We start from the raw sequence: 22,034 nt of genomic DNA, 5'->3' as shown, positions 1-22,034 counted from the left end.
CTGTAGCATATGTTTCCTCTCAGTCTAGAGGTGGTCTCCTAGTGGGCCTGAATTTCTTTGCACTTCATATTTGGCACCAGTGTGCAGAATCTAAAGGTATTTTTAACACACTAAAAGAAAGTGCCTGGGCAATATGCCTCCCGCACAAGATGACACTCATACTGGGTACTCTTCTAGTGAGGCTCCAGACTTGCTTTATATTTATAACACTGCTCACTTTACAAACAGTGTTTTTCATTTTAAATTTCAACAAGCAGCAGAATAATTTCAGACGTTTCAGAAGAAAAAAAAAAGAGCAATGGAAATAGTGGCAATAACTGGCTTTTTCCTTAAGTCCTACTTCTTTAAGAAAACTTAGCTCCATTTCTATATCTTATATTTTGCAGGAAAAATCCTGGCCATGCATATTGCCAGATGCTAAAATACCAAGAGGCAGAAAAAAAAAAATAAAAATGAAGCAGGGAGGAAGAATTTATAGGTTTTATGAATAGGAATGCAGAAGGAAAACATTATCAGTATGCACACGTCCTTCTATTTGGCCGAAATGCAAAAATTTCCATTTTCATAAATAACATAATAGATAGCTCCAAAGAAAGAAAACATTCTTCCTTCATAATGCCAGTTCCCAGTATCTGACATTATTTGGCATGGCCTTTTTATTCTATATTAACCTATGCATTTGGTATCAATTATCAAAACATTAGATTTCTATTGATTTACTTTGAATTTATCAACCACTGAAAATAAATGGAAATTATGACTTGAGATATAATGTAAGTCAGGGCACCTTTCTTACTGTAGGGTAGCTCATCACTGCGGAGATATTCTGTGCCCCACACCCTTGGACTGAGGCCACCTGCTGAAACTCAAGCTGGTAGACATAGAATCTATAGGTCTTGGTGTCCCACGTACACTTAGTTTTTAGAGCCAATAACTTGCCACAGTCAAAACCTCTGAAAATGGTATCTAGAAGCCCAGAGGCCCTTTGATTTAGGATATTCAGCTCAGTGAAACCACACTAGAGAAAGTACAGGCTAACATTCTTATCTAAGAGTTTAGTAGAAAGAAAAAGAAAATAACATGTGAATATTCCCACCTACCTTTAATGAGAAATTCAAAAGGTTTACTTCTCCCCCACCACAGAAAGGTACAAGTTTTTGCTCACGTGTTTTCTGAACATCTTCCCAAAAAGATTACAAGAAATCCCAAGGTTTCCAAGATTAGGAATGTGTACAGGGAGTTAGAATCCAGGGATTTGGATCACACACATTTTAGTGTATGTAATAAAGACTGATAATCCTCTGCATGCATAAAAGCACAAAAGAGCCACATGAGCCTCTCCTATCCTGATACCGCCCTTAGGGCAAGCACACTAAAAGTTTCCTGAAGGTTTCATAAATGCCTGGAGCTCAGTCCCAGCCCCTGAAGGAAAACTCAAAGCACAACAGCAGCTATATAACAGAGAGCCACTTTTTCAAATTCTAGAGACAGACAAAAATACTGAAGTCAATAGGTTAAAAATGATATAAAAATTAATATGATGTATGGTGAGGTATAGTAACCCCAAGCTTTTTTCCTGATGTACAGACTTGTCAGACTTATTTTTAGCTTACTACACTCAAAGTGGAGCTGGTTGGGAAACGCCTGTGGAATTATCTCAGAGAACCTGCTGGGAAAAATACTGATATGAAGAAAACAATGTTTTTTAAAGGTTATAATAGAATTTATTGATACAAATAAAAGCACAAATCTAGAACCAATAAAATCTGTGGATTGATAATGTCAGGCTTCCAGGAAGGGCTGAGCCTACAGTGCTCATAGAGAGCCTTGAGAAAACTGTGGTGGGCTGAAGGCTGGGACTATCCCCCCATTGTGAACTTGTGAAGGAAAGGTAAAACTGGAAATTTGTCAAGTTTTCCCACTGCTGACTTTAGAAACCACGCTTCTTCACACTAGTTTGGATTTTACATGTCCTTCAAAAAGACCAAACTTGGACTAAAGATTTGGTGAGAGGGAGAATTTGCCACAGCCTTTGAAAAGAGTTTTGCTCTCTCATTGCTTTTCCTTCTCTCCCCAAAGCCTCTTAACTTCACATCTAAACTTACCATGTGTATGCTATTTTACTGCTCTATACAAGTTTGATGATGCTACACGTGGTAAAAAGCATTACCCATTCAAAACCTTAGTCAAATATAAGAGCATCACATCTACATTCCATGGAGCACACTGGGTTTTGGAACAATCCCTCAGTTTTGAAAGCACAGTAAAATACATCTTTTATACTAGGTTGGTTGCTAAATCTGTTCTGATAGCAATCAGGCTTGCTCTGTATTGCAGCCACATAGCTACAGTGCACTCAAGAATACTGCGTATGAAGACAGCTATAACAAACACCTTGTCTTCAATGGGCCCAATAGTTCAGCTGTGGTGCTTTTTAATGTCTATATTCAGGTTAATGGGTACAGCAAAGGGGTTCTTTGCGCTTATGAATAATGATATTTCAAACAGCAATTTGAGAGTTTTCCATCATTTGTACTCAAAGTCACAGACAGGTCTTTGAGCAATTTCCATGTTTTTTTAGTTTTTCTGGTAGATTATTGATTCCTAAAGACAACATGACTTGAAAGATTGGTAAAGGTTAGCTAGTCAAAGAAACATACATCATTTAAAATGCCTCTATGCATTTGGGAGCTCAACAATACCTTTTAGTGTTACTTAGGAGTTACAAGAAACAGCTACTTTTAGGATGATTTTTAATCCAGACTACTTGCTTGTAAAGCCAATTTTTGAGTACTGTCTATCTTTTTATATGAAGACGTGGAAGGCAACTTGGACATGAAGTAAATGTACATATATCTGTTCAAAGATCTTCTGACATCTTCAATATGGACTCTCTCCAGTGCTTGAATTGTGTGGAAAAGGAATACTAAATCCCTGTTTCCTCCGCTGTATAAGTTGAAGAAGTACGACTCTGGCTGCACCGGCAAAGATGACTCCTGGCCTGGATGCCATCAAGAGGTCACAAACATCTACTTGTCCCTGTGGCATTTCTTTTTCTGTACCAAGCTTGTTCATGTGGGCTAGGACGATGAGGCCAACACGGGTTAGCCAGAGGCACTCCAGCTCCTTGGAGCAGCGAGTGGCTGTTGCAGCTCTAACGGGGAAGGGGGCTGTAGGACTTCAGCTGTGCAGAAGAGGAGGTTACACACTGGAGACTTCCACGTGTGCATGCCCAGGCCACAGGACCTGAAATGCAAACAAAACACACCAAGAAGAACCTAGAGAAAAACCAAGGGGAGCTCACTGTCTTATGGTGGGGGCTCTCTGCTGCTAGACAAGACTAATGTTTCTATTTTCTTCTTTCTTTGCAACTGTGGAAGTACCTGTTTTTTGTTTCCCCAACCCAAAAATGAGGTTCTATGAGGTTCCCTCCCCCTGCACTGAGTTTTGATTTTATTTACTCACTGCACAGGTGAGAGCGGAAAGAGTTATTCACATTACTAAGTTCACTGTAAAATACAGCGATTAGGTCTAAAAAAACCAGAAGTGCCTCATGGGTCAACTATACTACATCAAAGAGCAGCACTTCTCTTTCTTGCAATTCTTAACTGAGTTTTCAGAAAAATAATTTAGAAATAGAACATGGACAAAAGAGGTCAGTTTGTCAGAAAACTTTGTTTTTTTAAGTTTAAATAAAGCAACTGATTGCATTTAGAAATGCGTATTAACACTGCAGCCTACTGTGAGGTGGGTGTTTTAATCTTTTCCTTTCTACTAGGAAGATAAATCCATTGAACTAATTAAAGAGAACACAGGAGGAGAATCGGAAATGATGTTTTATAGAATCATAGAATAGTCAGGGTTGGAAAGGACCTTAAGATCATCCAGTTCCAACGCCCCTGGGACACCTCACGCTAAACCATCCCACCCAAGGCTCTGTCCAACCTGGCCTTGAACACTGCCAGGGATGGAGCATTCACAGCTTCCTTGGGCAACCCATTCCAGTGCCTCACCACCGTCACAGGAAAGAACTTCCTCCTTATATCCAGTCTAAACTTCCCCTGTTTCAGTTTTAACCCGTTACCCCTTGTCCTGTCACTACGGTCCATAATGAAGAGTCCCTCTCCAGCATCCTTGTAGGCCCCCTTCAGATACTGGAAGGCTGCTATGAGGTCTCCACGCAGCCTTCTCTTCTCCAGGCTGAAGATTGTTTTACTTGTGCAATCTTTGGTCAAAGCTGAATCACTGCCGTGACTAACAAGTACCCAGTCTGTTTGGAAAAGCAGTACTTTTAAATCACAGATATACAAGGAATGTTTTGAATATCCTCCTTGTTGTGTCTGAACTCACACTGTAATATCAGACTCATCTATTTCACGTGCGCTCTTTCCCTTTCTTTCTCTTCACCACACTTTCTGCAAGCCCCTGCAATCATCCAGTGTGAAAGTCAAACAGCTTATATCTGTCTAAAATAGGCTTCTCTAACTGTGATGTAGCCGTTTTCTACCAGAAATGATGCTTTTATAAATTTAACTTCCAAATATATCTAAGACGGCAATTTAGAAAACTGTACAATGCGTACATTACCTACACTAAAGGTAAAAAATGCTTCCTTTACAAACATTGAAACATTCAGTGCTCTACTAATGAGCTCACTTCTATTATCTGTCAACCTATAGCCACCTTTGCAGGGGCTATAATACCAAAGATAATTAGTGCAGGCTTGTCAATTTGATTTTGGCTAGCTTTATGGCCTCTTTATATTATGATCCCTGTGGGAGCTTGTAGTTTGCTCGTTGGCCAAGCAACAAAATGCATTTATTCTGGCCTAAACAATAGCACCATTTAATTAAGAGGTGTCATGCTATTTATTGTATATCACGTGTTTTACCTTTGATGAGGAGTTATAGACATAGAAGGCTCATCAGATTCAATTTCTCTGCTGTAATTTCCTACCAAGAGAAAATGTGACACAAGGCAGAGATCCAATTTCCCATTTCTATTTAGCATTTATATTGACAGAATTAATGATTTTAACATCATCTTTGGCCTGCTGCTAAATGGAAGACATATATTGCCTGCTGAGATAGTAATTCTTTCTCTAAATTATGTATATATGTGTGTATATACACACACTTACATACAGTTACACACACACGTATTTCCTCAATTATTTTTCCATGGGGAAATTATACCTTTTTATTAAACTCATATTCAGAGAGGAAGGGTAGGTGATGGGAAACGTAATTAGGAAGAGTAATAACGGTGATCTTAGACAATGTTTCTAAGCAGGGATAAGAATGAGAGTCCTTTGCATATTTGCCATGACAAAGGGTTCAGGAAGGCCCAAGCTGATGAATTCCTGGCATGTTGATGGAACTAATTTCATTTCTGAAGCTCTCCCATGAGAATGCTGTACAATATATGTACTGCCCATTTGTCAAAGTTGCCATGCAAGAAGTTTCAATTTCCTTCTCTGAAAATAATTGACCAAAGGATCAAGAAGTTCAAAAGAATAGGGGGAAAATGAATAAATATTATATAGAAATATAATGTAATTATATTGCATATGCTATTCTAATAGAAATCTAGAGATCCCTGTTACAATTCTTGAACCTCTTAACAGAGCCAGAGAGAACTACTTTGTAGCTTCAGTGTGCTGAAAGAGTGCTGAATTCCTTTCCTGGTAATCTAACTATCTTAATAATTTTGTTAGAAGTCACTAGCTTTAAATTTAATTTTAATTTAATTTAATGAAATAGATGATATTTTAAATCCCTTTCCTTGAATATTTTATACTCTGAATAACTTCTGTTGGAATCTTTAGCAAGTCAAAAACAGCCTCACTTATCTAGCGCAGAGCAAGACTCATGCAAGTGAAGAAAGACAAGCTTCAGAGGGCATGTCACACTTGACTCTCCTTTTGATGGCTTGACATAGTGGTGCTAGGTAGTACACCCAGTCAGTAGAAACGTGTTTATGTTACATTTCTTGCATACTCCTATGTCACCTAGGATCCCCTTTATGGCCTGATATATGATGTGACAAACAGCTGCCACCTCCTTCTAAAAGGAGTGGAAGTAGCAGGTCGGGTTTTTTTTTTTGGGGGGGGGGGAAGGGGGGGTGATGTTGATGTAGGAAAGTAGGAAAGCCACTTGGAAGGAACCTTTACCCACATATGCAGGTTTTCCACACCAAAGATCTGGGAATGACCCCAGGAAGGCTGCATGCATCCAGGTTTGGGATTAGTGGTCATCTGGCTGCAATATCCAAAAAAGTAAGGTTTCAGCTCATGTCTTTCCTGTCATTAACAGTTACTTTTCCCTATGGGCTCAAGGTGCCATTTTCCCTTAATTAGGATACTCAGATACTCTTTGTCCTCTATCGAAATCCACTAACGTGTGACTAAACTGCCTACCAGAGCTAGCTTGGTGCTTTAGGTCCCTTATCTCTTTATCCTAGGCCAAGCCAGACCACCTAACATGCGCAGGCGTCAGAAGAAATGGCCAGTTGACATCCCCAGCCGTACACTTTGTAGCTATGTGAATACAGTCGCTCACCTCTAGAGCCCTGTGAGCACACAGGGGAGGTGATTTCGCACTGATTTTTTCCCCCGTAGAGAGATGGCGCTACAGGAACACAAGACAATTGGAGTTAATGGCAATTTGGCCTGAAATTCAAAGGCATTATTCAGTGTTTACTTCCAGTTGCTACACAGGCCAAATGAATCAGAGCTCACCACAAAACACTAGAGGTGAACTTCCGATTTGCTGAATACCAGTCAATTTCTGGGTGAGCATCTGTGGGGGAAAGTGTTTTCCTCACTAGAACACTATTCTGATGCTCCTACACCTTCCAACCAGCCTATTGCAGGAGAGCCTCCCTTAATCTCCTGCGTATAAATTCACTGGAAATAAACACTGAAGTAAAGCATTTCTGGCCTTTTGGTTTCCTTTTTTCTTTTTAATTGTTTTTTCAAACTCCGAGTCTGCTTGGGAAAGCTACCAAGAGTAAATCCCTTTTAATATAGGCCAGCACCCTCATCTGCAGAATTGTAGGAAGCAGATGTGTTCTGAGTAAAAGCACTTAATTGGTGGTAACCTTTTAAACTTCGATATTTGGCATGAACAAATTATCCTGGGTTAAGCATATTCTTATGGGAAGTAGTTACAGTGAAATACTTTTTTATACAAGACTTCTTTTATACAGATTTATAAGAATTAACATTGCACATCATTCATCTGGCAGTGACATGTATTAGCAACAGGTTAAAACGCATCAGAGAGGTATCACTGGTTGTACCACACACACTGGTCTGCAGAAGACCTCACTCACAAGTGCCTAGAGTTTACAGGGTTTGGGTTGGTTTGCTTCTCCCTCTCCCCCTCCCATAAATCTGAGGAAGTAAAAGTAGTTTGAGTTCCTCTGAAAAGCGAGACTACTTTTCTTTGGTTGCAAAACCTACCTGTGCTCAACTCTCCGGTGTTACTCTTTGTGCATCCTATGCACTCCAGTACTAAAGGGGACCTACAAGAAACCTGGAGAGAAACATTTTACAAGGACCTGTAGAGACAGGACAAAGGGGGAATGGCTTTAAACTGAAAGAGGATAGATCTAGATAAGATACAAGGCTGATGAGGCACTGGCATATGTTGCCCAGAGAAGCTGTGAATGCCCCATCCCTGGCAGTGTTCAAGGTCAGGTTGGATGGGGCTTGGAGCAACCTGGTCTAATGGAAGGTATCCCTGCCCATGACAGAGGGTTGTAACTAGGTGACCTTCAAGGTCCCTTCCCACCCAGCCAATTTCATGATTCTATGATTCTGACCCCACTCAGCTGGCACAAGAAACGTGGCATGACATTAAGCTGATTTTTCCACTTTCTTTCTAATATAACATTATATCTTATCTATCTTAACACATATAACAAACAAGCAAAACCAGAATATGACCTCCAGGATACTTCTATATAGCCTACTACTGTTTACCCAGAAGTGTTAGAAAATAATCATGCAAATATTGTGTGCTCATCTTAAGAGCCAAACAACGCTGTCTGTACACATCAAAATCACGGAGCCTGTACAGCTGCTGCCAGTATGTGAGTGGTTCAGCAGTTTAATACACAGTTCACAAATGACTCCAACTGGCAATGCAGATAGGAAAGCTAGGATAAGCATAAAGTATTGACCTTATGGGGTGTGCAAATAGGCAAGTGGCACTACACAGACTTTTAGGGCTATGAAATGGTTGCATATATTTTCTACCCATGTACTGCAATTAGTTAGAATAAGAACAGAAAAGTTACCTTGCCTTAAAGCTGAGGACATTACATTTACTTCAAAACGTGAGGACGTTTCCTTTACAGAAACAGCAAAATTTCACCAAGTTCTGTAGTGCTGGATTGGAGTCAGGTTTCTCCCACATTTCAGTTTCTGGTACATTTTGAACAACTACTGCAAAATAAAAAGCCAGAAAATTAGTATCTGCAACTCTTTTATTTTGTTTTGTTAATCTTCACTTTAATGAGCGAAACAAACAGCATACATAAATAAAATTGAAGGGAATTAACATCATTAGAGTTATTCTTCTAATGGGAGTTCTATACAGAAATAATACATTTAGATGATGAATGAAACAAAAATACACAAAACTGAGACAATGGAAGTCACATTACTCTTATAATGTAAACTACTAAAATTTCATATTGTACAAATGATAGAGGAATCCTATTTCTGCATAAACTGTGTTTAATTTATTACTTTAACAACAGCATTAACAACCTCAGAGGACACGTAGATTTCACAAAAAAGAAATAGCAGCAGCACTACTGGATTCTGCCATCTGCAGTCACCTACAGTAGTAAGACAAAGATGCAGTGTTTGCTGCCTGTCCAGTAAGGCCTGTAACAGTAATGTGATCACTTTGGTCATTTACTATTGAAATTAACCGTATGAAATAAACTTTCAGAGATGTAATTATGTGTGCTATGGGGATCTGGATATAGTCTTCATCTGGAAGGGCTCTCAGCTGTATTGTAAGAAGGAACACATAGATACATTCATGACATCCCCTTTTCTTTCTTTTTTAGTATCACCTCTAAAAAGTTCTGAGAAAAACATAATAATGGAAGAAAACCATATAATAATGGAAGCTGTGCCTGGGTTCCAGGCTGAGAATAGAAAATGCTTGCCTCTGTAGAGATGTTCTGGTTAATTTATAGTTTCCAGTGCTCTGATTTGAAACGCAGAACCCAGGATAGCTCACAAGACCTCCAGCTCCTCTAGGCATGGAAGAGACTTTCACAAGACTGGAGCTCACAGGGGTGTCACTGGCACCAATTCTTACTGGTAGTCTCCAGTTCTGCTGTTATCGAAGAAAAAAAGAAGTTAAAGTAAGCTATTCCAATCCACATAAGAAGTAAAATCAAACTCCCATTTAAAAACTATTGACTGCTAAAGTTGACTTATGAGCTTTGACAGCTTATAATTAGCAGTGTTACACATAATGCAACCTGCATGTACTTTTCCAACCCCTTCTCCTGGGACAGCTTCCACCTTAACAAGTGATAACAAGTTCTTAGATGGGAACCAGGGAAACTACAGAGATTCCTTTAGGAATCCTCGTGGCAGTGAATGAGAGCAGCTTGCGATGGACACTGCAAAGAGGAAACTTGTGGGACAAGTGATTATGTGGTTTCAATTGTCTCCCAAAGGAAGTAATTTCTGGGAGGTTTTACCACGCAAGAAGTGTCAAAGGCATTATTTCTGTGAACTAAAAAATGGATTGTACCAATTTGTCTGTAACAAACAATGTACTGTGCAAATAAACCTCTACAACCTTAGCAAAGAGAACAAGCCCCATGCAAAATCAAACCTATTACACGGAGCTATTCAGGTATTTTTTCCAGGCTATGAAAGTGCATGTCTACATTGATGCTTTTAGCTCTTTCTTTTAAAAACAATAGGAACTGGTTAGAAATCTAGCAGACCATTCCATGAGTAGGACTGAATACCAATGCAAACACACAATTGCACTGAGCACTTAGCCTATACCTCCATCTTCTTTTGGGAAGCAAAGAAAATGAAGAGGACTTATAGAAATGGAGAAAAGAGTAGAGTTGGTGATGATTTCTATGGAGAGAGAGCTGTTGAAGGTGTAAGAGGCTCCCATGCTGGCAGCCTTCCCCAAGAAATTGTTTTGTCTTTGTCCTTGTTATCACAAGGTTCAGTTCCGCCTGCCCTGCTAGAAGGTCTTAAGAAAACTCTTCAAGCAGCTACAGTGCTTTGTGTGGACTTGTCTCTGCTTACAGGGGTTAACAGAGATTACAAAAGAGAAGGCAGGAGGAGATAAAGGAAGGGAGAAAAACAGTGAGATTATGCCTGTATACAAATCAAAGCCCCAGAATCTTGAGTTTTTCAGAATTAATTTTGGAAATGGCACATTTATAGTGTTAAAGAAAGCATTTGGCAAATTAATTAAAGAATTTTAACTATCGGCAACTGATTCATTCTCTTAAGTACCTCTCCACAGCAGAAGGATGCTGTGTGTGAGGGTCAATGACAATTCTGTGTTATATGCTACATGTACCTGATCTCTTGCAATAGAATTTATTGGAACAGAGAAACTGATTCATGAAAGAAAATGTAACCAGGACATTTTGCTTCTTTTCCTGCTCTGTAATCAGAATGTAATTTCCTATAATGTTTTCATTACCAAAAATTGCTCAATTAATTCCTTCAACTTCGCAGATGAAGCGTGAACTACTTTCTTCAATAACTCACTCTTGGAGGAGTATTGATTGGTTCACATTAGCTAGATAAGTAAATAGCAGTGTTTCTGCTCTCCATCAGGCTGATACTTACGGACTTTTGGCTCAAAGGCTTGTTTATGAATCCAGAAATGTGGATCATGAATACTCCAGCATACAAATTTGGCATTTGCTTTGCACAAACACACATTATGCTCCCAATCACTTCGGTTTTCAAAATGGCACGATTTTGTTGGACCTCTGGCAAGAATCAAAGTCAGTGCTGTGAGCTTACGACATTTGACATTTTACCTCCTGGAATCAAAATGACAAAGGGAGATTTTGGTTTACCTTTTCTTTCACCTGTTTCAAGATGGGTCTTAGGAGGCACTGAACACTTCTATGAGCTTTAGAGCCTCAGGAGAAAATAAAAAGGAGCCCAGTGCTTGATTTTAAACTTCACCTTTTAGTCATTTTTGTAGACCCAACGTTGTAGTTATCTCAGCTGCTGGAAGTCTGCAAGCAGCCCTGGTGCCTGGGGAGAACAGTGTACTCTGTGCAGCACACCAGTGGGCCCTCTAAATGTCACTCGGTAAAGAGAGAGCCTGAAAAATGAAATTCATTTCATAACCCCATATTTTTCCTTTATTGCCCACAACCATAGTATTTTACTTCACCGAAATGGTATGCGAGGAAAAGAGGAGGGGAAGATGGAGATATTAATGAGGTAATGGAAGACATTACTTAGAAATATTTCTGATTTTCAACATTATTCTTCTGGCTGCTCACTTTTGCTTGGGCTCACGTTTTTAGTAGCCATGTTTTCAAGCTCAACTCAAGCACAAACTATGGACTAGTGCTTTACTAACCTCCACTCAACCAAAATGAAAGAAGCAACCCCCAAAAGTAGATTACCAGTTAATAACACAGCCCCAGAGTCCAGAGGACTGCCAGTCTTCAAACTTGATGTCTACAAACCATATCTATTCAAGGCCTGAAAGGATTTAAGTAGTGGAAGAGACAACAACAGAGTTTACCAAGGAAAAGAGTGGGAAGTACAGAGCGATGGGGCAAATGACACTTTCACATATGCTTTAGTTTAGACCCAGCACAGCACCTGACAAAAGTACTGTGTGTCATGTCCCATCTCCTCTCGCTTATATTTGCAACCAGTGCAGCCTCCTCTTTGGTGACACCTTTCTGCAGGACTCAGAAGAATGGACTGATCATCTGATGTAGTTTAAAGATGTCTTATTCTCTGCCAGGTCAGTTTTAATCCCAGTACTGTTTCCCAGTCTGCTCTAGCTTGCTCATTTCCTCTAAGCCTCATGAAAGCTGCAACTTACAACTTAAAAAGGATTTATTTGTTAAAGACGAGACTAAACACTTCTCTGGGATGTGAGAGCCATTCTCTTGAGCTCTACCTTACCCTGACCTAATGAAGCAGAAAGCACTGCCCAGACAGCTGCATCCTTAAGAGAGGGGATAAAGCATCCTGCCCTGAGTGCCAAAATCCCCTGGCATTCACCAGGCAGGGGGTGGGTGACAGCAAAAATCCCCCTTCAAAGATCATGCCAAAGGTACTCGGTTGTGATGGCAGCGGGGAAACAGGCAATTCTATTTTCAGGTTGCCAAAAACGTGTAAATGACTATCCTACAAACACAATGTAGTAATTGCCCCACTGCACTGAACAAGACCTCACAGAGAAGCCAAACCAGCCAGGAAAACTGCATGCAATTACTCTCAGTGAGTACCTCTTAAACTGTGAGGTTAAGGACAAGCATAAGCCCACTTCCTACATACTTTCTTTGCCACTTACTTCTGGGTGACTGTGGGCAAGTCATTTCACCTTCTCTCTGCTCATTTTGCTTTTGTAGGTGGGTGATAGGTCACAAGAGGCCCTACTGAAAATGCCTTGAGATTTTTAGGTGGAAAACATGGTGCAAGTCAGACATCAGTGTTGCTGTGAGCACTCAAATCTAAGAGTTTAATAACCTGCCTCTGTAAGCTGAATAAACAAGACTTAACATCATCAAGGAGCAGACTGAATCCTGCTGTCCTTATCTGTAAATGGGATAATCTTATCCTGAAACCCTCACAAATGGAAATCACCAACTCCCAACAACTGAGACAGGCACTGAAGTGCAGCCTCATCTCAGAGCATATGCCCTAGTTAGCTTCCACAGGACTCGGACACACAGGTAAGTGTGTTTATAAACTGAGACTTCTCTTATCGGTGGAACAGAAAATGTTAGAATATCCTAAAAGTTATTTCAACCCAAGATTATTTTTCTCTGAGAAACAACGTTTAGGATTTTCTCATCAGAAAGACTTCAGCAGAAATACTGCCCTTTGTTTTACAGGGTAACGATCTCTCAAACATACACCAAGGTGCCTCATAAACCAGGCTTGTAGCCTTGTACAGTGTTTACTAACAAAATCAGGCGCATGCAAAACGTGAAGCAAATAAACAGAGTTACAAACTAAGGAAGTTCTCATCTGTGTCTTATGATTCGTTACCACTGTACTAGCCCTTTGGAAAAATCTCTTTGGCCAAACTAACAACAATGATAGAAATCCTTTGAATGATCTCGCAAAAGCCATCCAAGAGTTCCCAGACTATACCGTTGCTGCTATCTACCTTCCTAAACCGCTAAGCACCACACTATAGATGCTTTTCCATAGTGCACAAAGAACTTGGTTTTTTTTTTGGGGGGGAGAGAATTTTTATGCAGGACACAGAAGCATACACTACAGATCCCCATTCCTCTAAAAAGCACATGTACATGTAAGATGACATGGTGCAGTGTACTATCCCAGACTCCTATTCCTTTCTTGTGCACAGAACATGCTAGACCAATCCATCAGTTAAAAGCGCTAAAATTACAGGAAAATACCTCTATGTAACTTATTTTAAGAAGTCTACTATCTTCCAGTTCCCTCATCTTGAAAGGTGTTAAACTGTCCCTTGCTATTTTGAGATATGGAGAACCAAAGTAATATTAGATGACATTAATATGAAAACCAATTTTTATCAAAGGAAGCCTGGACCACGGTAGTTGTTTTCTCCCACAGACACAAGTTATTCTCTGAGTTACTGCCAGGTGCACGCAAGGAAGTGGCAATGCCAAAAGGGAACCAAAAAACCAGCACGCCTATTTCTCATGCCAATACTCCAGATGCCATTTGACAAACAAAGTGTTAAGAACACAACCTTAAACAACAGACAGGTGAATGTTAGTTGATTTCCAGCAGTGACAGGTGCAAGAATTCTTGAGGAAAGTATTCATTATGGGCAGGGCTCAAATTAGGTACTTAAAAATTGTGGCTTAATTTAGGTCATTTATCAATCTCCTCAAAGGCCCTTTTGTACAATTGAATTCTGAAGTGCTTCGTTTGCTATTAGATTGTCACAGCTGCTGTAGGATCAGTCAAAGCAGATGTTTCGGGGACAGAGAGTGCCCAGCTCATTTTCAGAAATGCAGTAACTGCAAGGCTCTCCCTGGCACTTCTGCCTATGGATGTGGATATGGCCATGCAGGTGCCACCACACTCAACCACTCACAGGCGTTCTGCGTGGATTGAGTGCCAGTGGTGGCAGACCCCAAACTGATTCCGCTCCAGGGACACTTCAATAAAAACAGAGCTACATGCCCTGAATTTCCCCTGCCATTTTGCTTTTGAAACAAGTGGGTAATAAATCATCTTAGATAATTATTGTACAACCTCAGCTCTCTGCTATAGACTAAAAATAAGAGGCAAACGGGGCTCCTTGACGTTGCAATGTTAGAATTATTCCCCATGTGGTACTTATATAAAGTGCAGACTCATCTCATAAGCTAACAAATTATTCCTCTGAGACAGAAACACTGTTCATCTGCATATGGCTCTTCCACTTATGCAGTCATGCGCAAGCAGGGAGACAGTGCTGAGGGAATGCAGAGAAGTCAGTAAAGAAATTATTTCACTCTTTCAGTGACCAAACAAAACTTCTAAGAATTTACCTCTTTTTCACAGTGCCTGAGCAATACTGAAAACCCTTTGGCAAAAAAAAAAAAAAAAAAACTGTAAAAAGAAATTTTCTATAATTTTGTGTCAGGGAAATAGCCAGTTTGCTTATAAAACATAGAAGGTAATGGAAAAAATACATGCTTAAAATGAGCAAATGCAATGCAGGTCAAATGACTCCTGTAAAACCACTCATTAATGGGAATCCTAGACTGCGAGGCACCTAAAATTAGTAAAGTGCAGAATTAACTCAAAACTGGCAGATCAGCTCCATCTTGCACATCTATTTAGTTTCAATATGTATTAGGGCAGAGACATTTAACAGATATTACAGTTCTCTATTTAGAAGGAACAGAATGACATAATCATATCCTTTGAAGGCGATGAAGTACTTTTCAGTCCGTTACTAATGGAGAACGATGTCATTAGACAATATCCACAGGGGAATTAGGCATTAAAAGAAGTTTAACTCCAGGAGCAATGATAACTTTCACTCAAAATCCTAGAAGATTTGCTTGAAGAGATCTCTGGCTTGCTATTACTTCCAAAAATTGCAAACCCAGGGATATTTCAAAGGAAAGGAAAGTGAGGGTTTATAATCTCATAAGAAAGGTTCATAAGGTAACACAGATAATAGTAAGGCAGATATAGCAATCTGAGAAAAAACAATGAGTAATTGAGCAGGGATTTTAACTGTGGAACAAGTCATGCTTTTGAGTAATACAATCCTAGGAAAGGCAAGTGGTGTCCTGTAATTGTAATGTTATCTTTAATAAGGGAATAAGATTGGTCAATAAAAGTAACTGATCTGGTAAAATAAGACTTTTGTGAGATTTTTGACCTTTTCCTACAGACCTCCCAATTAATAGTGCATAATGACAAAACAAATGTTAAATGGCTTCAGGCCTGTCTGCTTCTCAAATCTCAAAACAAAGGTCAGCAATGAATCATTCCCACTTTGTTTCATTGGGAATTTTTAGGGATCAGTTCTGGGAAACTATCTATTCAATTATTCTATCAATGGACTAGTTTAAATGTGACCAGTTTAAATTGACAACGCTGTTGTAGTTGATACAAGAAGTGATGACCTGGATTATTGATAGGGTTCTTTGAAATAAAACTAAGGGCTTAAAAAATATTGAAGTCTTAGAATAAAAATTAGGAGTTCTACAAAATTACTTGAGAGCTGTTGGCCAAACCATACAGCGAGGCACTTAGAGATGTCAGCTTTACATCTCTGCAAAAACTGAAAATGACATGAGTAAAGAAAATTAACATTAAGGATTGTTTAATCCAGTTAACAAAGACACAATAGAGACAGCAGCTGGCCACTAAGCCAGTTTCAGGTAAAATAATAATGAGATCAACATACTGGAAAGTACATCAATTCAACGACTAGAATACACCACTGAAGGACACAAGCCACAAGTTTGTACCTTTCTAGAAATTATGCATTATACCAACACAAGTTACTAGGCTCAACACACAGTTAACTGTGTTAAGTGTAATGGCCTGTGGAAAACAGGAGTTCAATCAAATTGATGTAATAGTCCCTTTTGGATTAAAACTCCAGGAATTTAAATCTGGGCCTGAAAAATGTTAGAAAGAAAAAAACACCCTCCACAACTACTTAAAATAAACCCACCTAATATCCTCACCACCAGTGCATACTATAATCTGCCACTTGAAATTACTAACATCTCTGGAGTCCAGTTTGTTAAATAAGGGGGAAGAAATGCTGGCTTTGTGCCTAGAAACCCTCAGTTCTTCCCCATAGCATCTCAGGCAATAACGCTTTTAGTTGCCATAGACTTTAACCACAGCCCGTCCTTTAACCCCACTTTCCAGAGTTAAGTAGGGATGACGTTGATATCCAGCAGAAAATTTGAATTTCCTGTCGGCATGGTCTCTCGCACCAGCTGTCACTTGTGGGTGAGGCGAAGAATTTATCCCCATCCTTATGAAGTCCTAAAACAATCATGAAAATCATTTCCTCTGCTTTCCAAACCCTCAAGGAACAGTTTCTTGAAAAGCACTTCCATATGGTAGTAGGTACAGGAGAAGACTCATTTGGCCAGAGCCTCCTTCTCTCACACAGCATAAAGCTTTAAGGTAAGTATTATTAGGTCTTGAGGATTAAGGTATACCAAGGTACTGCTATTCTTCTTTTTTGCCTAGACACTGCCACTTCAGGAAGTTCCCCAGTAATGACCAAAAAATATATGCGATTCGTTAAGGTTGAAGGTTTTTAACTCTTTTTGGCTGATCATGAATTGAAAAAACCACCCTAAAAAAACCCAAAGCCAACAATAAACAAGCAAAAAACCCCAATCCGGTATTAAATGGAGGAAATCTTCTTTCTCCGGAAACATACGTACAAATTCCTCATTCATCTGCAGCAGGAGAGGAGGAATGCAACAAAGCACCTCAGTTAACTCAGTGCTATGAGGCAAAGGTTCAGAGGTTTTGACCGGTCCAATGCAGACAGGAGTTACTGTCACCCTACTCAGTTACAATATTTCACCTGCTCTGCATAAAGGCCAAGTTTACTACTATATGAAAACCTAAATACATACTGTTCATCACTCTGAAACACATTTTTAAGCTGTATACACAATATATGAATGAAATTTCCTGAAATCATATGACAGTGAAATTAGAAGTTTTTATAAAATAGAAATCACAGTAGAATTTGGGCTTGTTTGGGGTTTTTGGGGGTTTTGTTTTTGTTATTTTGGTTTTGGAGTTTGTTTTTTTTATTTGATAGAGGTATGGCCTAGTTTGCAAAAGACTACTTATCCCACTTAAAAAAAAATAGTAACCTTCAAGCACTTATATCAGCCTGAAAATTGATGAAAAGCCATTTCATTCAAAGACTTACATGTTGTGTGAATGCATTTATGAGTAATGGAGAAAACTAAGAGATTTCCCTTTCTCATTTACCTGATCTCCAAATCCTAATTCATTTCACACCAGGGGTAAAACCGTGGCACTGCATAAGCTATTTTGCATTCTGACATCAATCTCATTGGGGTCAGCATGCTGCTGTTCAGCACTTCATCAGGTGCTTTGCAGTGCCAAAACTGAGGATACTCAGGCAGGTGGGAAATAAGACAGATTTTATAATGGGTAAATGGGTGACTGGCTCAGCTGGACTCAGCACAGAAACAGAAGGAGGTCTGGGGGCAGCTCTGGAAGCCCAGTGTGGGCTAGTGGAAATGGGCTAGTGGAATTAACCGCATCTTAGGGGTTTCCTAGTAGAGCAAGGGGTTTTGAAAAGGGCACTGGGACTTTCCTTTGGAAAGAATCATTCCCCTCCACAGCATTTTAATCACTTCTAACAAAAAAGGAGAAAGAGAAAAAAAGAGGGAAGAAACTCCCAGAATGAGCTTCTGCATCCTACAGAGGTAGGAGAAGGAAGCAGGATGTGGGTCTAGAAGAAGCACTACAGAAGAGCCCCAGAAGGCACTACTCCTTTTTTTTCCATTGAAGAAATGGGTTTGCACACACTTTCTAACACTTTTAAGTGTTGTCTCAGTGTCATGGAGCTAAATTGAAAAAGGGACCAAAAGTCTCCATCTTTCCTCTGTAACCTGAATAATGGATAAGCTCAAAGAATAAAATAGAGCATGAGCCTGTCATTAGGGAGATACATATATATGTATGGACATATAAACCTAAGAAATAAGACCGACATATACTGTTTGAATAGTTTCCCGTTCTTAAATAGAATCATAGAATCATAGAATAGTTTGGGTTGGAAAGGACCTTAAGATCATCCAGTTCCAACACCTCACACTAAACCATCCCACCCAAGACTTCATCCAACCTGGCCTTGAACACCGCCAGGGATGGAGCACTCACAACCTCCCTGGGCAACCCATTCCAGTGCCTCACAGCTGTAATGCAGCTGTTTTCAACTCCAATTTCAGTGATTGCAAAATATTTTCCTCTTTTTTTCTGACCCTGCTAACTGGGAATGCAATTTTATTCTAGAATTTACAAGGCAGAACTATTACATAGGCCTTGTGTCAAACAACACACAGATGAAAGGAAAGAGATAGGCAGCACTCACTATCACAAGATACCCTCAGAGCAGGGATGCTGAATGCTATGGGAAAAAGTTCAGAATAAATGGGGATAGGCTCCATTATAAGGTCTTTTGCATTTACAAGGCTGGAAAATTAATTCTTGTTTCAGTATATCTAAACTTATTGCATTTTATTGCAGAATTTGTGACTGCAAATAAACAGAGTTAGCAACTTTGATTTCTTCTGTAAAGCAGAATACATCTAAATGGAATCACTGGGGAGAGGTAGGAAGAAGATCATAATAGGATGATAATTTTTGCCTGAAAGGTTTTTCCAGCAAGTTGCATGATCCTGATCAGCAAGGGGTGACTCATACAATTTGGCTAGTGGAGTTGAAAATAAAATCACAACAACATCTGGCTGATATTTAAATGTCAGCAGTGCATGCAATGTAACTGTGATCCCAGAGAACTGAAACCAAACAGTGTCAGGTGCCTAATGTGATACCAATGATTTGATGTTCATTCCCTGTTTGAAAGGAGCAAAGGGAAGAATTAAGTCTACAATTTAAGAGTACTGCTGTGCTAAATTCTGCTTCAAATTGGTTATTGTATCAACAAACAATTATCTCCTACTGCAAATTGGTTTTGGATGAAATAGGAACAATGTAATTCAAACTCTTTGCATTCAAGGAAGCTCATGAAGGCACTACAGCTATCTCTAAATACTTCCCCCCCCCCCCTCCCCATTAACGCCTATGTTCTTTCTATCTATGAATTAGAATGCCCATTTCATCTATGGGGCAGGCAGTAAACATGGATATTTAGTGTGATAAAAGTATGTTAAGGGTTTCATTTTTTCAGTCTTTGAGAAGTTAGGAGAATTTCATTCTGATGGTTACTATCTACCTTGCTGAAGCTAAGCTAATAATCGACTGCTTCCATAACATTAAAGGCCTGACAATGGACGAGACTAATCTATTTCATGAGTTCACATTGTTAGTTCAGCAATACATATTTACTGGTACCAGCTCTTGTCTTTCTTCCTTTTGCTCTTTACCTCTGGAAGAGTTAACTGTGCTACAGCTGTGAGCACAGGAAAATGAAACCATGAACACAGTTTCAGGAAGTAGGGCCATAAAATCTCACCAATTCCAGAGGCAACAAAGAAGCATAGGGCACTGTAAAATCCAGCTACTGAGCAAACTGGCATGAAGCAACCTGGGAAACCCAGGAGCTGAATAAAGTGAAAAGGGAGGTAGGTTAGGCAGAATGATAGAGAAAGAGTGCGGGTACCGATCTTGCTAAAATATTTAACAGAGTAAGGTAAATTTATCTTGAAGAATCCTTACAGAGCAGAAATTTAGGCTCACACTTCAGGAAATGCTGCTGCACAGCTCACTGAAGTAGGACAAATCAAATGTATGACCAGTAGAATAATCTCAGGCTAATTCACTTGTTCCAGTCCATTGTTTCCTGTCATTCCAGGTACTGAAATTTACTTCAGAGGGGGGAAAAAAGGGAGATCACCTAAGGGACGGTGAGATCATTGAAGCAGTTGTAACCGGCAATCAAATAAATGAGATTGAAACATACCTAAAAGGGGAAAAGAAAAAGAGATGGCATACGCATCAAATCTTCTTGAGTGACCCATAGCAAAGACTACTGCTCACTATCAATTAAAGGAGAGAGGATGAAAATATGTAAGTACATCACTGAAAGAACCCAGCACAGGTTTTTTTGTACCTTGCTATAAAATTGAGCGTAAATGCTGATTTCACCAGAATAATTACACTTCATGCAACAAAGGTGAAATTGATACAAAAAATGAACTGAAATTTAGTTTTTTCTTCAAATGTATATTATACTGAAAGAAAAAGCAGCCTTTAACATCTTGGATTAAAGTTGTCCAATACGCTGGACACAGCTAAAGCTACTGCAGTGGGGTTGGTTTTAATATTTGGGTGCAAGGAGGAGGCAAGAGAAAGGGTAGGAAAGTTCAGTTTTTCAAGCTTGTGTTTCCAAAGGTAGCTCCATTATTTCAAACAGCTTGTTTATTCTAATTATTTTACACTCTAAACAAGTTATTCACAGAACTAGTTGAGAGTCATGAACAGTTTTGTTCAGGCTTTTCTTAGGCTGCTGCCTGGAAAAGGAGATATATAACCCCCGTTTTTAAAAGGGGAAAAAGGGAAGACCCAGGGAACTACAAGCCAATCAGTCTCACCTCGGTGCCAGGCAAGATCATGGAGCATATCCTTCTGGAAATTACAATAAGGCACCTGGACAATAACAGGGTGATTTTTGACAGCCAACACATCTTCGCTAAGGGCAAATCATGCCTGACTAATTTGGTGGCTTTCTATGATGGGGCCATGGTGCTGCTGGATAAGGGAAGAGCAACTGATGTAATCTACCAGGACTTGTGCAAGCAACCATCCTGCATGGCATCCTTGTCACTAAACTGGCCATCAAATAAATTAAATTTAAACATATCAAAAGGGAAAAAAGAAGAGATGGCTTAAGTATCAAATCTTCTTGAGTGACCCATAGCAAAGATCACTGCTCGCTATCAATTAAAGGTGAGGATGAACATATATAAGTACTTCACTTAGCTCCCCACCCCGAAACTGAGTTTAAGTAAGAACGCCAAACCATTATGGGAGTGAAAAGGAAAGAATAACAGCTGCATTCATCATAGACTTTGCCTTAATTACACGTATCTGAGCAAGATTTTGAAGTTACATTAAACATCAAGATGTAGAGAAAATTTAGAAAGACAACGACATAACTGACCAAATTAATATTCTTAATGTGTAGCCACCTCAGTTTGTCAAGGTTTCACAATAAAGTATATGAAAATAATACATTGTGGGTTTATACCTACTAAACCTTAAGAGCATTTTAGTGAGATTACGCACTCCAGCTCTTTTGTTAGAGCACCTGGTGGAATATCCTCCACCTTTCAGTTACATCTGTTAAATTTGGATAGTGAGGCTGAGGTGGATTCAGGTGAGATTTTCTGATGTCAAAAATATGCCTCTCTTACAATAGTAATAAATTCTTTCAGCAGTATCAGCATCTATACACAGGCAGCACAGATATATTAGTGTAGGGACAGTACGACACGTTAAGAAGTTAAAAAAACCCAAACTTAAAAATGCTATCTGCTTCAACCATCATTCTTAACATAGTGGATATTTGGAATGATAAATTGGGTCAGAAAGATTGTTTGGTAGATATTACAAA

General features: G+C 39.4%; 1 long non-coding RNA gene across 2 annotated transcripts in view; it reads right to left on the bottom strand.

Moving 5' to 3' along the window:
* Positions 1 to 1,777: 1,777 nt before the first annotated feature.
* Positions 1,778 to 22,034, bottom strand: part of LOC136012535 (uncharacterized) — a 32,101-nt gene continuing 11,844 nt past the window's right edge. Inside the window, exons 3-6 of one of the 2 annotated variants that reach the window (XR_010611796.1) lie at positions 9,190 to 9,362; positions 8,305 to 8,452; positions 7,466 to 7,538; positions 6,177 to 6,260 (exon numbers count right to left, since the gene is read on the bottom strand). This is a non-coding gene — a long non-coding RNA (uncharacterized LOC136012535). Of the gene's footprint in view, positions 3,247 to 6,176; positions 6,261 to 7,465; positions 7,539 to 8,304; positions 8,453 to 9,189; positions 9,363 to 22,034 lie in introns of those variants that run through there. The other variant, XR_010611797.1, reaches the window with a different exon arrangement.

Source organism: Lathamus discolor, chromosome 4 (assembly GCF_037157495.1).
Source record: "Lathamus discolor isolate bLatDis1 chromosome 4, bLatDis1.hap1, whole genome shotgun sequence".
Classification (NCBI taxonomy): domain Eukaryota; kingdom Metazoa; phylum Chordata; class Aves; order Psittaciformes; family Psittacidae; genus Lathamus; species Lathamus discolor.
Note: the sequence above shows the minus strand (reverse complement) of the source record. Positions and strands in the feature narration are given on the sequence as shown.